Source organism: Ambystoma mexicanum, chromosome 11 (assembly GCF_040938575.1).
Source record: "Ambystoma mexicanum isolate Mex_15411 chromosome 11, UKY_AmexF1_1, whole genome shotgun sequence".
In the NCBI taxonomy this organism is placed as follows: domain Eukaryota; kingdom Metazoa; phylum Chordata; class Amphibia; order Caudata; family Ambystomatidae; genus Ambystoma; species Ambystoma mexicanum.
In genome coordinates, this window is record NC_090934.1 from 1,421,985,294 (window position 1) to 1,422,010,072 (window position 24,779).

The 24,779-nt window shown below is 43.3% G+C and overlaps 1 long non-coding RNA gene across 4 annotated transcripts in view; it reads left to right on the forward strand.

The window, feature by feature from the left end:
* LOC138504513 (uncharacterized) overlaps positions 1-24,779 on the forward strand; it is a 187,182-nt gene that overhangs the window by 84,384 nt on the left and 78,019 nt on the right. For all 4 annotated transcript variants that reach the window (XR_011279852.1, XR_011279851.1, XR_011279854.1 and 1 more), the window contains 2 exons: positions 6,792-6,902; positions 19,437-19,591. This is a non-coding gene — a long non-coding RNA (uncharacterized lncRNA). The remainder of the gene's footprint in view (positions 1-6,791; positions 6,903-19,436; positions 19,592-24,779) is intronic.

A 24,779-nucleotide genomic window follows, 5' to 3' on the forward strand; every position in this document is an offset into this window, starting at 1 on the left:
ACACATATTGCGTCCTCAGAACACCCCATTTAATTTATTTAGAACATGTCAGAGCAGCCGTGTTGTCCGCAGACAAATCGAACACAACAAGAGAGTCTACCACATAAAACAGTACAACATTTAACCCATCTCATACTCTCCCACCCTCCCCAAACACTCTTACACACCAACACACTCTGCTAAATACAATTTTTCAACCAAGTTTCACCGTGCTGTCCGTGGACGTCCGCGAATCCAAGATGGCGGGCGCTACTGTAAATCTGACGCACTTCACGCTCTACGCCATAACTCAAAATGGAAAAGGCCAACATTTCCCATACAACTCAACTGCACAATATTTTCAACCAGGCCTATGATAAGCTAGTGCCACTTAAAGCCAGTTACGAAAAGAAGGATAAACACCCAAGTGAAAACCACTGGTTCCCTCATGACGTCCTAGCAGCTCAACATACTAAACGAGCTGCCGAAAGAGGTTGGTGGAAGTTCCCCAACTAAAACACTTTGGCCCTCTACAAAGAGGCAACCAAACATTACAAGAATGTTATACTGGGAGCTACAAAAGTAACAATGAGGAGCATATTTTGTGAGCTAGATCCTGCACCACAGAGCTCTTTAACATATTAGGAGAGCTAAAGTGGAACACCCAGGAACCTCCTCTGCAGGTGAATGATGCATGGTGTCAAAAAATTCCTGACTGCTTTATGCTTAAGGTCAAACAACATCAAGAGACTATAGCATCAAATGTGTTTGATCACCTTCCGATTGGTACTTTTTCTGCCGCAGAAAACCTGATCGCTAGTGGTGATGAGATAAATAAGGATGAGGTCTTTTCCTTTAGGCAGGTTACAGTAGAGGAAATACTGTTAATTTTTGAAGTAATGAAGAAACTGTTAAGTAATATATTGTCACATCACTGGTGTCGATCTTCCGATGTCCCCGAAGACTATTCTATTAGGTGCTCCGATAGAGGGCAAATATGCAATGTCAGGGGTGACAGCCACTCTCATCACACATCTGCTATCGGCGGCCAGGATGACTTTAGCGCAAAACTGGAAAAACGAAAAGGGCCCCATAGTAACTTGGTGGTGGATCAAGGTCTGGGGAGTGATGGCCATGGGAAATATATGCGCACTTACGGTGGGGAAATACCAAAAATTCCTGAGGACCTGGACCCCATTTCATGAGTGTGTGAGAGACAGAGAGGCCCACTTCTTTAAACCCCGTCTTCTCAGAAGCATACATGTCATATAACTGCTACCAACGGTAGGAGGGAAGGAGCACCAGACAAAACCTACCCAGATCCCTTACACAGGTTGAACTCTGTACTGTATTATATCACTCCGAAATGTCAGTCAACCCAGGGCGGGGGTGGGGAAGGGGACAGGGGGGTAGAGGGGGGTTTCTCCCATTACATCTATCATAAATCACTCCTTCTTCGAAGGGGTAGTACCCAAATGTAGTAAGGAGGTCTGGATCACGCCCCTTTTAAACAAGAAAGGGTTATATCCGCAGGACCTCGTAAAATTACCGCCCAATTCCCACACCCAATAAGCCTATCATTCTGAGGATTATGGACAAAATTGATTGCTTATAATATGATACATTTGTTGAGGAGAAGGTATTTTGTTTAGTAGACAATCAGGCTTCCGGAGAATCATGACACAGAGACTGCGCTCATAGACTTTAAATCAATGTTATCTGGGATAGTAGACCTAGGAATAGTGGTCATGCTGCTTTTGTTGGACCTGTCAACCACATTCGATCTTGTTGATCATTGGAGGTTGGCGTAGAGGCTCACTGAGGTGAACAGATGCTCCAAACCTCCCGTTGATCGGTCTAGATACTTTTTGGGACCCAGAAGGGCCAGGGTAGCCCATGCAGGATTTAAGTCAATGGAGGCCGTCCTCGACTGTGGAGTGCCTCAGGGCTCTAGCATGTCCCCATTACTTTATAATATTTATTCCAAGGTTTTCTTCGATCTCTTGGACAGTATGGGAGTCAGTTATGCAAACTGGGCTGATGACAACCAGATTGTCCTGGAACTCACAGGTTCCTATGAGGCAGACTCCCGGTTGGTATCTAGAGTCCTTGGTGCCATTAAGGCGTAGATGACAGATAACTTTCTAGCCCTTAACAATAAAAAGATTAAGATTCTAATTGTGGGCAGTGTGGCCAAGCTTAAGTCTCTTGACTCTAGCTATGAAGCCTTTCAAGTTGGAGGGGCCACTGACGAGCTTTCTAGTGAAGTCAAGACCCTAGTAGAAGTCTTTGACTGCAACCTTAATTTTGACAAACATGTTGCGCACATAAATTCCTGCTGCACCTATACAATCCATCTGCTTTGGCTGATTAGACCCTATCTCTCAGATGCAAATCCAGCCATAATAGCCACTGCAACTATTAACATGAAGCTAGATTACTGCAAATGATCCAAAACGGAGCAGTCAGGGCTGTGTACGGGATAGGGCGCAGAGACCACATGACTAACGCACGGAGGAAGCTGCATTTGCTTCCCATTTCTGAAAGGATTCTGCTTAAGGCCTACTGCTTGGTCTATAAGTGCCTTGCAGGTCCTTCAGTCTAATGAAAAGGACCTGCTGCAACAACCACGCTTCAGATTAAAAAACATACGGGGACCTCAGCTTCAATGCAAGGGGTCCAAAGGTTTGGAAGGACCTCACTTTTTCTCTCAGGCAACTGCCGTCATGCGCTCTATTTAGAAAGTCCATCAAAACCAGTCTGTTTGATGGTGGAGGTGTTTAGATCTCCCTCTCTGACCCTCCCACTGGAATCCTGGATGTATTGGCTTCTTCATCCACCTTAATATCCTAAAATGACTGTCAGTTCTGTGCTGTCTGTCAGCGCTCTGAGGCCTGCGGGCGAGTTAGCGCTTTATAAAAATGAAATAGAATAGAACAGAACAAGGAAGAACAGCTTGCACTGAGTGCAGTCTCTTCATTTTGGGTTGGTTCATTTTTATTCCTGAACCCAATGTCCCAAATGGGCAGGACAGTGATTGTTTTCATGGAGAACAATGAGTTGGAAAGTGACAATGCTGAGTGCTCCAGTCATCTTGCATGACAATGGTGCAGCTTTGCTATTGCGTTGTGGGTTGACAATAAGAGGACAGTGACAAGCCAGCAGCACCAACACAGGTGCAATGCAAGTGAAAGGGCCACTGCCTAAGAGGAGTGTCTGCTATGAGTGTCAAAGTATACACAGCAATGTTGCTGCAGTGTTTGATAGGGAAGTTCAACAGTTCAAGAATTATCTTTCCTGCATTTGTCAATTAATTTACCATAGGAGGAAAGCATGTTTGCTTTTTTGTTTTTGTGGATAGATGGTTAACATGTTCCACTTGCCACCTATTGAATCTAAGCAAAATGTTAACAATGTTGATGTGAATCACACAAGCATTTGCCTTAGACTAGCATGTTATGTTATTATATGTCATTTAGTATCTATAAATTGCACATCTGTCATGGGTAGTGCATCCATCACATGTAACAGCCAGTAGGACTTGTAGGTTATATCCTAAATATGCTGACATTTTGGGGCACTGCCATGGACGGTGGCACCAGTGGGTCGGGAGCTGCCCTCCCTGATGTGTCCAGATATCCTATATAATATTTGGACCCTGGCACATATTTGTTTACAAATTAAGTACTCCCTATAGATGATGCAACAGGATTTAAAGATGATACAGGCTTGCAGCGTAGGTCAGGGTGATGTGGTCACATGTGTGGAGTCCTGTGATAATTTGTGCAGCTGCATGTTGGACACCTTTTAGGGGTTCCAAGGTAGACAACAGAAGGCCTTCAGAAAGGGCATTGCCACCATCCAGGTGGGAGAGGACCAAGGATTGGACAGCGTATCTGAAGTTATTTTCTGGGATGGAGGGCATGATTTTCCACAGCAGAGAAAGTTGGTACCAAGCAATTTGTGTCATCCTTGCTATGTGCTGTTTGAAGGTGAGGTGTCTGTTGATGTTGAACCCAGGGGACTTGAGCAGGTGTCCAGTTGGGATGTGAATCCCTCGAGATTCACAGTGGAGAGCCGTGTCTGGATGTCATGGTGTTTAGTATTGTTTGTCATCAGTATGAATTAATTCTTGGAGGGGTTGAGTAAGCACTGGAAGCAGACATTTTGTCTGTGGATATCGACAATGGAGCATAACTTGAGGTAAATTGGTGTGCAGTCTGTGCATTGGTGGATGTGGACTTGTGTGGAGCGGGGAGGGTTTTGAGTGGTTCAATGTAAAGATTGAAGAGCAGGGGGGACAGGATGGATTATTGCAGGACTCCACGGGTGATTGGTAGAGTTGGTGATCTGGAGAAATCCATGTGTATGAACTGTTGATGATTAGCAAGGTAGGATTTGAACCAGCTGAAGACGAGCTTGCTGATGCGCTGGCGGTCTACTGTGTCAAATGCTGCTGAGAGGTCAAGGAGAACCAGAAGGCAAGGATGGCCATCATACAGGATTTTAAGGACATTGTCAATCACTTTAATGGTAGCTGTTTCTGTGCTGCATCTGAGCCTGAAACGAGATTGGTTGGACTGAAGAAGGTTATTGACTTCTGTGTGCTGGATGAGTTTTGTTGCCACTGTTTATGAAAGGATCTTACACAGGAGGATAAGGGAAGGTGGGGTAGTTGCAGAGATTATCAGGGTCTGGTGTTGATTTCTTGAGAAGTGGGAGGATTTCCTTGGTCTTGGAGGTCGAGGGGAAGATGCCTTGAGTTAGGGAGATGTTGCTGATTGCCTGGTAAGGGAGTACTTCAGTCAGAAGGGACTTGCGTAAGGAGGCAGGGATGATGTCACCTGCCATGTGGCTTTAGTGATGCTAGGGTAGTAGTAAGATCTCCATAGTTAGTGTATTGAAAGCTGTCCGGGTAGTTTTAGTTTTGAGAGATGGGATGTGCAGTGTGCTGTCAGTAGTGGCATTGCTGTCTTTGTGTTGCCGTATCATGCTAATCTTGTTGACAAAGAAAGAGGTGATGGCTGTGGATTTTTTGATGGAGTACTGTAAGGGTGGTTTCAGCAGAGGGTTGGCACAGTGCTTCATGGCTTTGAACGGGGCTTTGCTTTCAGTGTTGACCTCAGCTATTGTGTTTTAGTAGCAGGTGGCCTTGGCAGTTGTGATAATGTATCTATGGGGTAGCGTATTTTTCCTTGAGAAGGGCAGAGTCCGATGTGCTGCAGGAATTTTGCCAATTCTTTTCTTGTTTTCTGATGGATTTTTTGTTGAAGTTCCGTTTTTTAGTGTAGCATGGTGTAGAAGGTTTAGATTTGAGGGTACATTGTTTCACTGTGGCATGGAGATTGATGTTGTGCCTGAAGGAGTTGTTGAATTCTTGGTAAATCAAGTTACAATCCTGATTCATCAGAGTTAGATCAGTCCGTTTGAGGTGGAGTTGGTGAGGTCTGCCATGAGAGCCTCTACTGGGAAGGTCTTGAATGATCTGAACACTTGTTTGCTCGGGTTCCGATGGATTTGCTTGAGAGGTGTGAAGTGACTCATCTCAAAAGGGATTGCCTGGTAGTCTGACCGGTCGAGCGGGATGGGAGGGCTGTGATTGAGGGTGGCAGAGCATTGATAATGTGGTTGGGGATATTACCTTTCCTGTAAATTGGGTCTTTCATGTGCTGTGTGAGTTTCAGAGTGTTGAGTAGGCAGTGGAGGTGTTTCTTCATTGACTTGATTGCCAGGGATATTGAAGCCTCATGGTGGTGACCAAGTCAGTGGAGTCTTCGATGAAGGAGGTGTTGGGCTTGGGAGGGCTTTAGATGAGGTGAAAAGTGACTGTGTTCATTGGTGTGAGCAAGACGTGGCAGGTTAGGTTTTTGAAAGAGCCAATCGTGGCAATGTCCAGTTGGGTGTATGGCCATGATTGTTTGTGAATGATGGTGAGCCATCCACCAAACTTGTTGGGACGGTCTTGTTGTAGAATTCTGTACCCGTTGGAGACATATAGGATGTGGGTGGAGGTTAATGCCATGCAGGTCTCACTAATGAAGATAGCATCCACATTATATGTGGTGATGAGGTCATCAATGTCTGCTGCATGGTTGCTTTCTGAGCAAACATTGACGAGCATCATTTTTCATGTAGTTGTGGATGATGTAGTGCTGATGGGGTGTATAGTGAAGCGGGTGAGGTTTCTGTGACACAGTGTTCATGATGTTGCTGGTGAACGGCATTGTTGGCAATAAACAGTGATGGTAGGGAAGTACTGTTGGGAGAAAGGGGTGAAACCCATATTGGAGAGTGCTTATCTGAAGTTAGAAGAGCAGGGGTTCCAGTCATGGGTCCTTCTTGTCTGAACAAGTCCAAACAGGATTAGCCCTTATCTTCAAATGCCCCTCACTTCAGACAACTAAGCGAGAGACGCCCTTGATCTAGGAGTGAAGAAAGGGAAGGAAGAGGCAGCGCTAAGAAGGTTGGGTGGGTCTTAGGTCACTTGAACTAGATCCACTTGATGTTCTTTCCAGCCGAACACATTCAGCAGATGTTCCTTGCAAGCCACAGTGTGCCGAAGTGGCTGAGTTGTGGACTGATGGGATGTTCAGAAAGGAGGCTGGGGAGATGCTGCACATGGGCATGGGTGGGGGTGGGTTGGTGCCTGAGCTATGGGAGGTAGTATTCATCATGAGTCAGATATCTTTAAATCAAATCACATTGTGTCATGATCAAGTGCCTGGAAGTTTCTCAGACCATATATGTTTATATATTTATAAATACAATACATTTTAGTTTTCTTATGATTTTATTTTATCTCATTCCTACAGGTATATGAAGAAGGAAATAAAGTCTTCTTCTAAAGCAAGATTTCCATAATGGACTATAATTTCTAAGTCAGGCGTGCCAACAATCTTCCTTTCTCATGGAATTACAGTGTGGTAAGTTTGGTATCCATTTTTTAGGAAAATGCGTCATGACTCCATGGTCCACCTACTATCTGCACCAATAGCTAATTGTAGAATCCTCTTCTCTAGAAAGTTATAGCTACAGGGCATCTTCCAAATAAGGACACAAACACACGCATTTTCCCACACGTAGCAATTGTTGTGGATATAATCTGTGGTAATGTGAGAAAGTAACAGAAAAAGGTTCCAGAAGAATTTCATGAAGCAACTGTTTTTGTAGAAAGAGATTTACAGTGATGATGATGTTGATGGTGAAGATGATGATAAGGAATGCCCCATCACCATCTCCCTATTCAGGTGATGATGACCTTGAGCCATGTTGGTCCCCACAGTGTGTGAGAAAGAGAATCAAAATAAGATGAAGAAACACATGCCACAATTCAGGTGAGTAATGAGCACACTCTCATCTGTTGAACTAGCAAATGATTCAGGGGGCACCTTGATGGAGTTAATGTCAACAGCAGTACTATGGGAAAGCTGAATTCATTTTTCAGAGGCATAGATATCAGGCAACCATATAAGTACAAATTACCACAACATATGCTCCGGACTCATCAGGTTTTGGATTTCTTCATGTAATTCTTTCTGAGTTATGGTTGCTGTGATTCCTAGGAGCTTGTCACTCGGGATGATTGCTATTGGGTCAGGGGTCTGATACCCTTGCTCTTCCACCCCCATACGGGAAAGGGCATAGAGGCCTTCCTGTTTTTCACCCCTGGTCGAAATGTAATCACATAGTCATATTCAGCAAAAAAAGAGCCCAACGTAGTTGTTGTGAGGATTGGGCCTTTGCCGTTTTTAGGTACTGGAGGTTCCAGTGGTCAGTTATTACGGTGATTGTGTGTCTGGCACCCAAGAGGTAGTGCTGCCATGCCTTAAAGGCTGACTCAATGGCCCGGAGTTCTTTGTCTGTGATAGCTTAATTGAGTTCAGGGGGTGTGAATTTAAGTGAGCAGAAGGCAACAGGGTGTAACTGGCCCGTTTCGGGGTCCTTTTGTGAGAGGACGTCTCCCATAGCCATGCTTGAGGCGTTCGTATCCACCAGGTATGGGTGATCAGGGCGAGGGTGGCGTAAGATTGGAGCAGATGTGAATCTTGCTTTGAGTTCCTGGAAAGCTTCCTCGGCTTCTGTTGTCCACTGGAACTTTTTGTTGCTTTTCCTTAGCAATGACGTGATGGGATGCACGATTTGTGAAAATCCTGGGATGAACCAGCGGTAGAAGTTTGCAAAACCCAGCATACTTTAAACCCCCTTGAATGAATTTGGGGATGGCCAGTTCAGGATAGCATCTACCTTGTGTACATCCATTCGGATTCCATTCGGGCTGAGAATAAAGCCCAGGAAATCCACCTCGGAGACGTGGAATGAGCACTTTTCGAGCTTGGCGTAGAGCTGGTGTTGACGGAGTTTCTCCAATATGGATCAGACGTGTTTAACGTGGTCCTGCTTTGATGCGGAATATACTAGAATATCGTCGATGTACACTAGAGCACAGACATCAACCAATTCCCGTAGGACATCGTTCATGAAGTATTGAAATGCTGCAGGCGCATTGCAAAGGCCAAAGGGCATTACTTGATATTCGTACAAGCCGTATTTGGTGCAAAAAGTGGTTTTCCATTCGTCCCCCTGTTTTACACAAACAAGGTGATATGCACCCCTCAGGTCTAGTTTTGTGTAGATTTGGGCATCTTTGACTTTATCAAGCAATTCAGGGATCAGTGGCAGGGGGTAGCGTTTTTTTATGGTAATCTGGTTCAGTGCACGATAGTTGATACACGTTCTCAAGTCCCCCTCCTTTTTCGGTACGAAGAACAGAGGACTGGCTGCTGGAGACTTTGAGGGACGGATGAACCCGTTGGCCAGGTATTGGTGAAGATAGGCCTTCAGGTGCTGGTTTTCTGGTTCTGTGAGAGGTAAATTTGCCCACAAGGTATTTGTGCGCCGGGTATCAGGTCGATTTGGCAATCGTATGGCCTATGCGGTGGCAGGGTATTAGCCTGTTCTTTTCGAAAGACATCTTGAAAGTCCTGGTATTCACTTGCTAGGGTGCCGATTGCCACAGTCGCAAGCGTGGAGGTTCTGGTGTCTATTGGTTGTTTCTCTTGGCGATAACATGTGTGGGCGCAAGTCTCGGGAAAGGCCAATTCTTTTGCTCGCCAATCGATTCGAGGATTGTGAGCTACCATCCATGGCATTCCCAAAATCAACCGGAACTGTGGTGCCTTAATGAGGTTGAAAACGATAGATTCTTGGTGTCCATCCTGGCACAGAAGGGTTAAAGCTGCAGTGCATTGGGATACTGGACCAGAAGCTATTTCCGTGCCATCGACAGTGGTAACAGTGTCAGTGGTTGATTTAGGGTGTAACGGAAGCCCCATCTTTGCCGCAAGTTCCTGGTTGATGTAATTCCCAATGGCTCCACTGTCAATGTACACTCTTACTGCATGCATCCGAGATGGTTGTTGGTGATTGATCAAGACCACAGATAGTGCAAAATGGGAGGTCTGTAGTTCACTTTCTTCGCTCGACAAGTGGACCCCTACACTTGCCGGGCTGGGGAGTTTTCCGATTTCCTGATGGTATCTTCCTTGTCCGTGGCCCCTACTGTCCTCCTCGGTGGCTTCACAGGGCACTCTTTAAGGAAATGACCTGACCTTCCACAGTACAGACATAACTGCTGCTTTCTCCTTTTATCCCTTTCCGCTTTAGTCAAGGGAGATCTGACCCCCCCCATTTGCATTGGTTCTCCTGAACCTTCCGTTATGTGTGGGCAATATTGTCCTTTGAACGCACATACATAGGGCGAGGGTCCGGTCTGGTTCGATCTGCTCTTCGGTCCTGCAACCTATGATCCAGTTGAAGAACAAGGTCAATGAATTCTGAACAGCCTTTCGGGGGTTCACTACTTGTGCGAGAACATCCTTGAGCTCCCCCCGCAACTCCCGTTGAAATAATGTGGTTCTCTTCTCCACTGCCCATTCTGCTTCAACTACAAGTCTATTGAACGTGGCTATGTATGTTAATAGGTCTTGATTCCCTTGGCGTAGGGACAGAAGTTTGTTGTCTAATGCCTGCCCATGAGTACGACGGGTGAACAGCTTTTCCATCTCCTGCTGAAAGCCCCTGAAGTCATGCAGCAAAGGATCGTCTTGGGCAACAAAGGGTACAGACCAGTCCGCGGCGCTACCACTCAGGTAGGATAGCACAAAAGTGACCCGTGATTGGTCATTCGGAAAGGCCCCTGGTCTACAAAGGAAGTGCAGGTGGCATTGGTTCATGAACGTTGCAAACCTCTTGGGATCCCCCGTAAATCGTTCAGGCGGGGCCAAAGGAACTGTCCCAGGAAGGGTTATCTGAACGGGATTGGCTGATGGTGCTGGCATCGAGGGCACGCTTCCCGGCAATGGTGCATGCCCTGCTTGCAAATGGAGAAGTTGCCGGCTTAAATCATCAGTGAGTTCTTTGGCTACTATCAGCTCTCTCCTCAGGGTGTTGGTCTCCTGCCTGGCTGCATGTACTTCGGAATGTAGCTGCCCCAACATGTGGGCTAACTGGTCGGTTTCTGATGTTTCCATGACGCCCAGGTGGATTTTGATGTGAGTCTTTGTGTTCTGTAACACTCACCTGTTATCCACGGGACGTCAGTCAGCCTGTTCTGACCTCTTATGACCTCAAACCTTTCCCTGGAGTCTACTCGACTGGAGACTGAGCCTGAAACACAGGATTGGTAGAGTTTAACTCCCTATTGTCTCTGTGTGCTTTACCCCTTCTTCCCCGAGGTCCAACCCTTCCCTTTATCCACAGCTCACCTTGTTTTCTTGGAAAGTGTGCTCTCAGTCCTGCTTTCAGCGCAGGGGCGCGTTGATTGATGCAGGCTCGTTGCTGCCTAGTTACTTCACTGGCAAGAGTCCGACAGGTAAGTATAATGAGTCTTTTGAACAGTTCTCTAACTTTGTTCGTTTCCTTCCTTAGATGATGGCCGGCGTCCGGGGATGGCGACGTGCTGCTGAGATGAGTAGCGCTGAAGGTGAGTGAGAGTGTGATGAGCGATGCAACCGTTTCGTATTTGTATGGAACTGAGTTCTTTTTCTGTGTCTTTTAGGTACTGCGACGTTTTCAGCGTGGATGCCGGTTATGAAGAAGAAATTCGGTGAGTAAGCGCAGTATGAAGCGCCTCTAGATGTTGCCACGCTAACCTGGAGTGTCTTTTCCCTCTTGCAGATGGATGAGAAGTTCCGGAGAAAGAGTTCCCCCAGGGCGGCTGGAATTCAGCTAAGCGTTTGAAGCTCGTACAGTCTTTAAAATTAAGCAAAGATTTGCTGAATGCTTACTAATGCCTTTTTTCTGTTCTTTTCCCTTTTCCTTAGGAAACGGTGTACCGGGATGGGAATGACTCAGCCGAAGATGCCCGCAGAACAGGAGAAGCGATGAATGATGGACAGAAGCAACACAAGGTAAGGCTGTTCCTAACTGTGTTCTTGTTCTTGCAGGAGCTGAGCGCAGAAGAAAGATGCAGGCCTACTGGAGACCGATCCGAACACGGTGAGTGTCACGCTGCAGGTGCAGAAAACACAAAGCATGTTTCTCAACCAGGGCATGGCTTAAATAGTCTCCGGGTATCCCAAGTGTCTCTGGGCTAAACCACACCCAAAAGACTAGACTGCACATGCAGTTCTGGGAACCGAAATATGTGAGGCATCCATCTTGTCCCCATCAATGCACTACAAGTCCAATCCCCAATGTTATCCTATGGGAGTGAGTGAGTCTGGTGCCACACGCGCCAAGTCTGACTCCAAGTGGGTCTTTGGAGGGATGGAGAGGCCCTTGAGGGCCATGTAGTTGATCGTGGCCTGGCTCCAGCCTGACATCTTGGAGGGCTGGGGACATGAGGGGCAGGAATCATGACACCTATGGGGCTCAAATGGAAATGGGATGTACGGGGTCTGGGTTCCCTGAATGGGGAAATAACGCGCCGTCCAAGATCAGGGAACCCGGACCCGGTACCCGGTATGGGGGTAGCCATGTTGCAAATAGCGGCATGGCAACCTCCATATAGTCGGAATGAGACCCTAAGTTTCAGAAGGGGTGAGAGTGACCGGAAGCCCACAATGAGCACACACAGTAAAACTCCACAGAATACTCTTGGACAGATGTGTATAAAAAATAAATGTATTATAGGCCTTTATAACTAAACACACATAAAACAGAGTAATAATAAAACAGTTACTACACACGCATTTCACTATGTAACATATATACAAAATGCATTTAGCCAAATGCGGACGAAGGAGGAGAAAATAACCATAACCTGCAACAGAAAAGGTAAGTTCAACCCAGATATTGCATTAGGCAGTTCTTCGAAGTCAATCCCTAAAGTATGCAGTCCAGCCCTAATAAGTGAGGAGCTTTATGCTCAACAGTACAGTAGTGTGATAATAAGACACAGTCGTGCGCAATGCAAAATGTGGGTTTTCTTCAGGGAGCTGTAGCTGTTCAGGAAAGGGGTTGAGGTGATGAAGAATAAACCCCTAATCCTTGAGGAGGGTTGACCCTTGAAGCTATAGCAACTTTCAGAGTTCGGGAACAGCTGGGAGCACAAGCTAGCCCAGCTAAGGGGAGTATCTTTTCAGGATTTCTCATGCGTTAAACAGATGGATGTGCCAGAGAGTCACTGGTAAGTGATGCAAGTACTCACTGACCCTTTGCCAGTCTAGTCTAGTTTGCTAGTAGGTTTCACCACTGAAGTTACAGGTCACTCCTGTTCGCAGCGGCTGCGGGAAGGGACTATCGTCTGTGTCGGGATAGTAGCCTTTTCTCATCTCTTGAGGAAAGGAGAAGGATAGTTCCAGTGCAGCACATCTCAGGACATTGGGGGCAGACACAGTCACCACAGCGGGATGACACAGGGACCGCAAATGCTCGTGGCGTGGCACACTCTCATGAATTACAACCTAGAGGAGCCAGGGCAACAAGTTTTGGCGGAAGAGGCCCACGACCACAAGTGAGCGATTACCAGTGTCTTGAGTCTCAATTTGGGATGGCAGCGCTCCTATATGATACCCCGGGTTTGAGCTGGTCATTTTGCTGGATGGCCCAGGAGCACTTCCGAAGAGGCTCTTTGTGACGGTAAGCAGGTGGTGCCTAAAGTAGTTGGTCCCCCTACTCCAAAGGGTCGGAGCACACTTGCTTGCCTTCTTAGTCCGATACAAAAAGCAGGAGTCCGACTGGACAATAGCAGCGTCAGGGTGCCAGATCTTCCAGCATGTCTCTGGTCATTCCATGGGTCTGCTCTTTCGTTCAGGAAACTTGGCTCCTTCTGTAATTTGGTGTGAACTTCAGGTGATCGATCTGGAATGGATGCAGAGCCCCTTCTCTTATCCAAGTTTCGTTTTGCGCTCAAATCTGGGATAGCCAATGGAATATCTGAACTCTCAAATGCACGTCAGGCATGGGGCACTCGTGGCCCATGGTGGTTCCAGTCATTCAAGCCTACCAGACACACTGGCATCAGTAGTGTGGATTGAGACCAGACAGTCCTAACCTTCTTCCAGGGCACTTGCACACGTGACATGCGGGAGCCTGCAAAAGATGCAGTTTTTGAGAGAGCCTGCATGCCCAAATAAGGAATACCTGGGTTTCTCGACCTGGGTGAAGACAAAGGGACAAAATAGCCAAAGGACAGGACAAAGTCAAAGTCTTGGGCCAAACATGGTAAACGTAGTCTGGTCCATAAAAAAGAAGAGAACATACTTTGAAAGTAAACTACTGCTACCAGTTCGTCTTAGGCACACTTGTACAAACATCAATCAATCCTTAGAGGTTGGCTTGGGCCATAAAACAAAAGGACCCCTATGCGCGGTACTGTAAGATACTTGGCACATAGATAACAAGTTATCAAGAAATGGCAACATGGTCAAAGACTGAGGGAAACATAGTTTCCCAGTACTGACAGCATGAAGGATGTGTCAGTTTCCCCATAACAAATGAGAAAAGCCCAGAGGAGTGCGGCTGAAGACTGTGCTCCACTGGAAAAAGTCAGGTTAGGGAAGCCAAACAAAAACAAAAAGTTTGGAGGGGTTCATAAATGGAGGTAAAATTGCACCTAAGGGAAATCTTTCCTAACCTAAGATGACAATGGGCCTCATTACGAGGCTGGTGGTAGCCATGCTTGTAGCACAGGCACGGCTGCTACTGGCATTCTTTTTTGTCTGGCCCCCAGAAAAGGGCAATTACCGGGTCATTATTCCCTTGCCGGACCCGATAATTGCCCTTTTCTGGGCGCTGGAAAAAATTCTTCCCCATTCCCATTTGAGCCCTATAGGGCTCAATGGGAATGGAGAAGGTGGTAGCACCGGTACCGTTAATAACGGTACCAGTGCTACTGTCATGTTCTGCTTGTGGGTGCCAGTACGGCCACCAGGTCAGACCGGGTTGCTGCAAAGGCACCCACGAGCAGAACTCGTAGTTGGCCGGTATGGTAGCAGTGTTACCAGCAAGCTTACCAGTACCATTGTTACTGTACCGGCAAACTCGTAATGACGCCCAATGTCCTGTTAAGTCCAAAGAGAGAACAGTTGACGCAGAGAATGGGAGCAATGATTCTAGTGAAGCATTCCTGAGACCACACATGAAGCATGTTCTACCATCAGTGTGGCATCTGACTGTTTAAAATGAACAAGCAATCGCTGTATAAAATACTGTTCCAGAAAACAGATGCACGATTAGTAGAGCCACGAAGGCATTTTTAGATCCCATGCTCCACTCATCCAGATGGAGAGGGAAGTGCTGTCGTCAAGTACATATTTCCATTTGCATTCCAAAAGAAACTTTTTGAGAATCATTTCATACATGCTGTAAACCTAATTAAAAAAAAACTTCCACCGTCGCTAACTTCCAATCTCAATGTATGCCATACTCCTCTGTGCTGCTTGAAAACTTTCAGTCATGTTGAATGTGATTTTGCTTAAGAAAACTTATTGATTTGAGGAAATATGCAGCCTTTTGGGTCATGTTAATGCTAACACCTATTTTCAATATTGAATTTGAAATACAAATGTGTAGTGGCTTAATCAAGAAGAGAGCAGTACCCAATGTACGACTAAGATTGCCTGTCACTTGAGAAAGTGTGAACATTGTTAATAGTGCATTCCGTTCAGATGATTGACAGTCTGGAGGAAGAGGAAAGATGTATGCAAGACAAAAAAAAAGTTACTTTTCATCATTTTGCACTATTTCCAAACTTACTATAATGTATAACATCACTATCTAGTTGGGGTAAGTGAAGCAATTACACAATCATTGTGTATAATTATATACATGATGTATCACTTATATATAACCTATATAAAAGTGCTTACATCAGTTCAAAGGCGTATGTGTAGTAGCAGAGGAATATTCATATCAAACTAAACGCCCAACCAGCTACTTTCTTATCTAGATAGTACACATATGCCCTCTTTGATACATGTAACCTCTGCCCTGCATGCGCCCTTGTTTCGTAACAGGCATTTTGAAGTAAGCGGAAGGGTGACTTGGCTATTGCTTTGGCTGTTTTGTTTGGTTCCTAGGATGCTGGCATGGGAAATATAGCGCATTGGGGCATGCCCGGACATTTGTAAACATATTGGAAAAATGACATGATTGAGTATGGCATTTTCAGAATATAGTTGCAAGAGTTTATCAATTTACTTTTTTTTGTATATGTACCAGTCCCTGTCATTGATCCATGTATACAATTGAGCTTTGGAGAATCACAAAGAGAATCCAACTAATAGTGTGAAATAAATTCCAGAAAAAAAAGTGGAGATGTTATGCCTGAGTGTATTCCAAAACTATTCTTAAATGTTTTGAACATTTAAAGACTTCCTTTAACTAAAAAAAAAAAAAAATGTTAGCAAAAAAAGTGAACATCGTAAAAGGGGTACATTTTGTGTTTCCATGCTTAATTTCAGATGCATGTCCCAAGACATTATTTTGTTAGCCAAAGACATAATGTACACAGAACATAAATAAATAAATTCCAAAGCAGATTTAATGTGGAAAGGTCTCTAAACTTTGTTTCTTAATTCCCTCTCCTCATCCAACCTTCTATTTCTAAAAAAAATAAATAATCTTCTTATCTGATAGTGAGCGTTTATTCAATTGGGAATATTTTTCAGTACATGTGTTAACAGGCTCACTGTTTGTGTGGCATTTTGTACGCAAAACATTACCTTCATTGACTTTACTGTCTTTCAACATGCGCGAAGTTCCAATGAATGCAACTGGAATATTTCCATGAAGAAGTATGCACAATTCCAATTGATAATCAACACATATTGTTAGGTCACACTTCCACTTCAACAACACTTCCAGGCATCCACAAGACAGATCCAAACTCCTTACTCGAACATGCTCACAGTGGCCAAAATCAAGCGAGTCAGAGCAGGAGGCGCCAGATTCCCCTACCTAGCAGCCCTGCAAGGGAATGCCCTTCCACCACCCCTACGAGCAGACAACTCACACATGGCCTTCCGCCAAGCAGTCAAAACGTTACTCTTCATCTAATTATCACTATACACTACATCTATGCAATTCTGTTATCATCTCCTGCCTGCAATATATATTGATTGCCTATAATGTATGTATCTAACCGGTAGATATATGCCTCATGCAACTAAGCTTTTCACAAGTAACAGTGCCTCGATGCCCAAGGGTTGTTTGCGCACTATACAAATGTAAAAATAAAATATATAAATAACTGCTAGTTGTGGATGTTAAATGCTGATTAAGCAAGTAAGCATGTTCAGACTTTAATTAAAAAATAATGTTCTCAAACATATTAAACAGTATTCAATGAAATAACACATCCCATTGCAATTGTGTCTAGTTAATTATCTTTACATGCATAAAAGAGCCAGTGAATGCCCATTGATATGTTTCTTACTTTAATTTCTGTATGCAAAAAGGCAGGGTTGCTTTTAAAGTGGACTGACGTGTGCACATAAAGTGAGTGAAAAAGCTTGAAACCCTTGCTATTAGCCATACTCTTTCCCAATCCTCTTTAGGCGTATATACTTTAAACTAATTTCCATACTGCTTGTAAGGCCAATTATCTCATAATACTACAATAGTGATTGTGATGTGCACACTAGAGTTTATCAATTAATTAAACAAAAAACTAAATTGCATTAAGATATGTGTGAGAATGTTATTTCAACATTTCAATGTTTAAGTAGTGAAATGAGAAAGCAAAAGGTGTTTAAAAATTTATTTATTAAAAATAAAATCAAAACATCAAATGTTCATTCTTTGCCATTAGTCATATTTTCCTACATTCTAGTAATCCATGGTCCATGAAACATTATTACAATTTTAATTTAAACTATCACTTGAAGTTAGTGAGACATTATTTGTGATTTATTTTAAAAAGCACAAGAAACATATTCATAACGTGCACACATATTTATTTTATTCTGAAGAATTGCTTTATATTTTTCAATAATTTATGAAAAGGACACCACCAAATAACATGACAATAACTTTGATGTAAAAAGAGACACATAAAGACACCCAGACTGTCCTTGTATGTCCCTGTCATTGTATTCTTTATTCATGTGTCCTGCTTTACGCCGACAGAAGCTGTATAAGCTGATATGATACAGCTTCTATTGACATTTCATGTTGTGGTCCTGTCCACAGAATTAGACCATGGTGATAAAACTTGCCTTAACATGTAAGCAAAGCCATGTTCATGAATTTTAAATTCAGACATTTCCACCTATACTTTAGTATATACTGGTCCTAATTAATATGAAAGGGCAAGGATTCTAAATGTGTATAGAATGCCGTAGGTTTGGTGGATGTACCCTCTTCAATAGGATTCAGAGGATGCTCATTAGATGAAGGAAAGCATAGATTGGTGGGAATGACATGGCACAACTGTATCATTGACCTTTCTGGTAAAAGGTCCTATATTTGGGAATAAAAATGTTAAAATACCAACACTCACTGTATATCACTACAAATTGAACCTTAATACTCACTTGAAGTACTGGGCAGGGTACATCAATACCATAGTTATATATATATATATATATATATATATATATATATATATATAGTATTTTTTATTATTATTTATTGTGCTTTAGCCAAAACAAATCATGACTTTTAACACACATCTTACATAAACACATTCATTCATGACAAATAATTAATCCAAATAAATAAATAAGTAGAAACAAGAAGGTAAAACAACTTAAAATTGATCTCATAATTACTACTAACCAAAACAAGAATCACACAAAGTTACTATTTGGACGGCATACATAGTTTCAGCTCCTCTTAGTCAATTTCAATTGCCTCAAAATTCTCACCACCTCCATTGTGAGAAACCATTCATTACCAGATATCAATCGTTCCCAAAACATGTCGGATCCCAGAGTATCAATGCTATGAACAAATCTTCCCAATTTATGGACCCTTAGTGCCCAGTTCGAGGGCAGCTACATAACACATGGCAAATTGTGTGCTTTAGCTTCAAATGGCAGGTGTCCAATGGATATATTTCTCTCTCTCTCTCACATGCAGTATTTCCAAGGTCAGCAAGATATTTAGTCTGAGTCTGAGGAAGTCAGCCCTTGCACTAGGGTCTGTTGACCATCTCAGGTAAGTGGGCAAAAAGGATCTAAGTTTATCGAACATAGAAAGGGGAGAGGAGAGTTTCAGCGCCCTCACCCTCTCAATTGTTCTGATCCAGTCCCATCGTTTCAGACACTCTTTAACCTTTAAAGGGTTGTGAATCAAAGTGTCTACATCAGAATTAGCAGAGGAAAGAATCTCCATAGATCTACATATATATCACCATTAGTAGTTGTTGGACATTGATCGTCTGAAGTATATGCTGTAGTTTTGAAGTCGGTTGAGTTATCAGGAGCATACAGTGCTTATCTTCAACATCCCTTCTACAAAAAAACAATGATGATGGGAGCAAACAAAGCATATTTGTGATTGTATCTCTTATAACAGGATTTCCGAGATATGATTATCCATCCTAGTGTGCAACCAGTTGCATGTCCTCCCTCACAAGTGCAAGGCTTTAAGTCTAAGTCACATGAGCACAGTTTGATTTTCTGGGCTGTGGAGGGATACAAGAGAGGGTTGGATTTAAGTGGTGTGGGAGGTCCAAGGGATAGTTTTCAGCTTACTGAGGGTGCATCATATTAGGTATTTACTTCACTTCATAAGGTTGTTCTTGACAATCCATTCATCTTTACATCTTGAAGGGGCTAAGAACAGTAATGTGAAAAGGGATTTTGCACATTTAAAACTGCAGTAAAATTATATGCCTGTTTTATTCAAGAAGTATGGGTTAACCATTCCAATTTTGGCGTACGTGATGTCCGTCCTAAATCAAATTGATGGAGTTTCTTGGAGGAGGTCTAAGAGCTTGCACTGGTCTGTAAAATAAATTACGATTTTGTGGAATTCTGATTTAATCAAGGGCATATTCTTTATTTAAGGTTTTTGTGGAGTGCTAAACAGCATCTTGCAGATGCATCAGATTACAATCAGGAAAAAGAAACACGACGCAAGACCAAGAGAAATAACAAAGTCTCTATTCCATTGGATGTTCTGAACTTCTAAGGCAGAAAGGGAATTGGTCCTTTAAACACAGGTTGGTTATTTATTAGCTCACTAATATATTTTCCTTCATGACAATATTTATTTGCATGTCATTGGAGACAGGCAAAGGTGAACTGGTCTTAGGCATCTGACTAGTATGATGTGTGAACAGTGAACGTACAGAAAATCCAATGGGAATTAGATTTATGTTGAACATACGTCTTGAGCACATGTGATGAACAGATTCTGACCTTTTAGGCATCCTTGGAACATAGATGTTTGCTTCCTCTAGCAGGAGAAGGTAGCTCAAGCTGGGAAAGCCATGGTTGTGACATGATCTAGTTCTAAATTGAGTTTACTTGTTTGGGCAGATGAAGAGAAGATGCTGTGAAACACATCTCAGATTTCTGGTGGGTTGGTTTTGCTGCAAGAATCTGAGAGGTACCATGGCATCTCACCACACAGATCCCAAAGAGATCTGTGTGTTAAGCACAAGGCTTTGGGCCAGGTGTGTCCTTTATAGATAGCCAAATCAAGGCCTTTAATGATAGTGCAGTGTGATTCTGTTGTCTCTAGTTGCATGGATCTGGGGTCTATAAAGTTTAGTTTATTTCTCTATGGGAGTGTGCTGCTAATAACACTGCAATAGTCCAAACACAATGTGACTAATATGAAAACCAGGACATTGTTTGAGGGTAGATGAAAGAGTTTTCTTAGACCTAAATGTTACTTTATGTTCTGGTCCTCTGCATTTATTTGAGGTGTGAATGTAAGACAATAATATCATGTAATTAATAAATTGCATACGTTTGATGCAGGCATAGTAGCAGTGCTAATTTAATATGGCCAAGAGAAAAAAGGAGGCTATGGGGTTCAGGGCTTGTGAGTAGAATCCTATTTGTTTTCACTGTTTGACTACATTATCTCATTTATTTGTACCCCTGATTCATGATTGTGTTTGAGGGAAGTGTGTGTGTGTGTGTGTGTGTGTGTGCCATCTACATACATGTTATACCTGAGGTTGTAAGTATCATGGAGGTGGGTGGATACATGTGAATGTTGCAAAGTGTCTTTTTGGGAAATGTGTCACTAAATGACTACTGCTCTGCCGGTATACAGAAATGAACATTGTCAAAATTGCCTAATTGATCCCACACTACTACTAAAACATCAGTGATCCCAATCATAAAGGTGAAACAGGCACCACTTAACAGGTAATACCTTCTTTACCCCTTTAAGTAGCTAAGACCAAGTGCAGGACATATCTTCTACTCCGCTGCCGCTTAAACATCTTAGACACAAGGGAAGTACAATGGAGGAGGAAGACGCCTGGGGTCTTTAATCCATGGTGTAGATTCTTCAAGCTACCGGAAATGGTGGAATGTCCAAAGCATTTGAAATCGGCCTGTCAATCTTTGGTCCAAGTGATACATTTCTTTTGAAAGGTCATATGGAAAAAGGGACGACCCTGAGCCCTATGCAGAGGTGGAAATGGGTTTTGATGGGTGAGCAAACTGGACTGCTAATTGCTACAATGAAAATGTTGGAGTTCGTACTGATAGGGAATGGGTGATGGTGAAGGTGGTTTAAGAAAAGAACAAACAAATAAATAAAAATACTTCTTTAGGCTTCTAGGCTTTGAATGTTATTTGAGAAGAGGATGATGATTAAGTTGTAAATGTTAAAAGATTTTTTTTTATTTAACAAAATCATGTAATATTTGTTTGTTCTTGATTTTTTGTTTTTTAAACCAATAAAAGATTTTAATTAAAAAAATATATATCCTCAGAAGGGGTGTGAGCTGATACCAGTAGCAACCCAAACAACTTTAGTACAATTAGAAAATACTTGACAAAACACCCCTGTAAAATAAACAGAGAGAATGAAGAGTTTGGTGAAAGGGCACGCTGGGTAGAAGAACAGGCGAGGTGTTCAGGCATTAGATTATCAACAAGTCACTGTTCAAGAATATATCTTTGAATGAAAAGGCAAAGAAGGTGTACAAAAACTCTCTGTGGTCCCAAAAAGTGAGCTTGGGGAACATGGCCTCTTCACAGTTCCTTTATTGTTGACTTTGGCCCTCGACTGCAATGAACTAGGCTTTTCAGCATAGAATCGGCAGTCTGGGTGCTATTGGCACCAGTCCATTGTCGAGTTAGCGAGTGGCAGCTCCTAGTACAATGATGCATTGCTGTTCGGCAGCAGAATTGTCTTGCGGAACTAAGACGCAGGAGATGGCAGATTTCATGTCAGCAGTGCTGGACAAGTCGTCGGCCTGGGGTGCAGAGAAGCTTAGAACTTTGTCACTAAGCAGGCTCAACTAGCTTGACACAGAATCAGAATACTGTAGCTGTTTATGCTAGAAAGTCAAATGATGTCAATGCTTTTTGGCAATTCGAGGAGATTCTACCTTGCCCTTCTACACTGGAACACCCTCCCCACCTCCATGCGATCTGAACCTACACTGACTGCCTTCTGCAAAGCCATGAATACTACCCTGTTCGCCTAACCAACTCCATATGCTCAAGCTCCCAGGATTACCATGTATGCCCACTACTGTACCCAATACTTTATGCATATGTTGTATGATACGCCCTACTGCTTGACACAGTACCATGTCTTACTGTAACCCAAGACATAACCTGTACCCATTGTAACTAAGTTTTCCTACAAGTAACAGCGCCACAATGCGCCTGGGCTGCCTGCGTGCTAAACAAATGTAATAAGTAAATAAATAAATAAATACATAAATAAATAAATAAATAAAATCCAAAGGACACTTGCTTGGTGTTGTGTTTTCTGCAAGAGCCAGACGAGGGTCTCAGTGGAAAAGTTTACGTTAGTTCTGCATTTTCACTCCAGGAAGTTGTCTGGCACCGTCAGGCTCATCTTCACATCCAGCACAAGTTCCTGGTTCCACTTCCACAGCCAGCACAACAGAGGCGTAGACAGGGTAGGGCCTCAGAGGGCAAGGCCCACCCAAAATCTGCAAATGCCCACTCAGCAGCAGAGTGTGGGCATTTACAGCTGTTCACATCACTGTGGTGGGCCCAACTACATTAGCTTTAGGACTCACTTGTTAGACAGTCCTGGCTACGCCTCTGCAGCACAAAGGACTTGATCCACTGGAGTTAACCCCACTGACACCTGCAGATTGTAAGGGGACAATGCTCTCCTCTGCCTGGGATACCTTCTGTGCCAACTCTCTTGCAGAGTGTGCTAGAATAGAATGCATCGCCAGCAGAGGTATAGACACATTCTTCTTGTTCTTCTGAGAGTCCAGAGGTGGATTAAAAAAAGGGTGAATATTTCCTCTCCTTATAATGGGGGAAATGACAGAGGGGTGATTTGTTCAAAACAAGCCTTTAGTAAGAGGACCAATCCAGGCTGATGTAACAAATGTACTTTGCCTTCTGCCGTTATGCACAGAGTTGCTTTCAGGAAATGGGGGGGGGTGAGGGGTAAGCCACTGGTGGAGGTCCACCTCAGCCTTTAGTCAACTATAACTCTACCCTCTTGAAGTGCCTTAGGGACCCCAGAGCTCACGACCCTGTTGTGTGTGTGGCTGTGTTATATTAGCATTGCCTTTGTGGCATTGGTTTCCAGGATATTCCCTATGGATGGTTCCTGTAACCTGGAGGAAGATGTTGCCTTTCCTGCATTGGGATGAAAACGGCAGTCTTATGACTATTGTTTCACATGTTCAATGCACACCAGTCCTGTCCGAGGTGGTCCCTGCTCACAGTGCTGACACTATTGTGATATCAAATTGCTGTGTCTGTATAATTTTGTGCTCTTAGTAGTCACCATACCATGGCCAGGCATGGCATATATTTACAGATTTCCTTTCCACCAGACTGACCAAGGCCTACAATTATTACATTTGGAAGCAGAGCATGAAAAGATTAAAACATCACTGATGCCCGCTGTAACTTTGTGTCACAGCATCTGTCCAGAATGCACAAGAACTCTAAGGGTGTCTGTGGACTATTTTAGCAATGCCATATGTTTGCACTACAATTTTGGTATGGAATCTTTTTTTAGTGCATGTTCGGGATTAACAGACCGCCCTTTCAGAAACAGAATTACCTGCTTCTTTTTATTTTAATAAAAATCATAACAATACAAAACTGGGGCTTTCACACCATCACATATGGCAACCCATCACACACAACAAGATATTTCACTGATTTCGGACAATGAGGCTACTTTTGTCACTTGGAACGTTGGGTAATGCAGAAAAGATAAAAATCCATAACCGGGCAGTCATGGCTGCTCCAGCAGATGTTTCAGACTGTGGTCCACAGTATGAACTGCAGTGAATCGGTTGGATAGTGTTTGCCAGTACATGCTGCCTCTGACTTCAATTTTCAGTGCATAGTTCTCAGTATCTTTCAGAGAATGGGTGCATAGCTGGTAATTAATTACTGAGTAGTCCATTTGATTCCACGTAATGTGAGAATGCATATAGTAACAACTGTTCCTAATGTCAATTTGATAAACAGTTTGATTTAAAATAGGTCGGTGGTTAATCAAAATGCCTGGTACTGAATTCTTCTTTCTTTTTAAGTGTGTTGTGATGATTACATGTTGGAGCTGTAATCCAGCTGTAAATGACACATTGATGAACACAGTGATGGGGGAATATTTCTAAGAAACATTTGAATTTCATGCGTCCATCAATGGCATAGATGTTTTAGAGCAGTTAATGGCCTTGGGACGATTTGGTATGTTGGCCACGGTAAACTCGTAGAAATTAACTTGTCCCAGTGGACAATTTATGTCAGGCAAGCCTAATAGGTCACTGGAAAAGGGTGTAGCTGAGATGTTTGCTCAATGGGTATTGCTTTTATTGCTTGAAAAATCCATTAGCTGTTCTCAGAGTGAAGCAGGTGCAGCAGGATGAGTAAGGATGGATCCGCTTTTTCCCTGAAGATTTTACACATTTCTTTATTGGAGTTGCCATTATCATTGATTCAAGCTTGGACATTCCCCATCATGGTCCTGTTGAAGGCTTGATTTGTACACCAGTAAAGATAGATGATGCTGTGTGATATGTGGGCGGGTTTTCGCATTGTATTCTGCAGTATGTCAATCACCACCAACTGTGGGATTTCCACAGGAATAGTTAATGTTTCTTAGGGGATGAAGGAATTTGAACATTTCAGAGTTAGGTTCATTGTCTCAAATGTTCTGCAATATTTTGCATCACAATATTCAGCAGACTTAATTATGAGAGT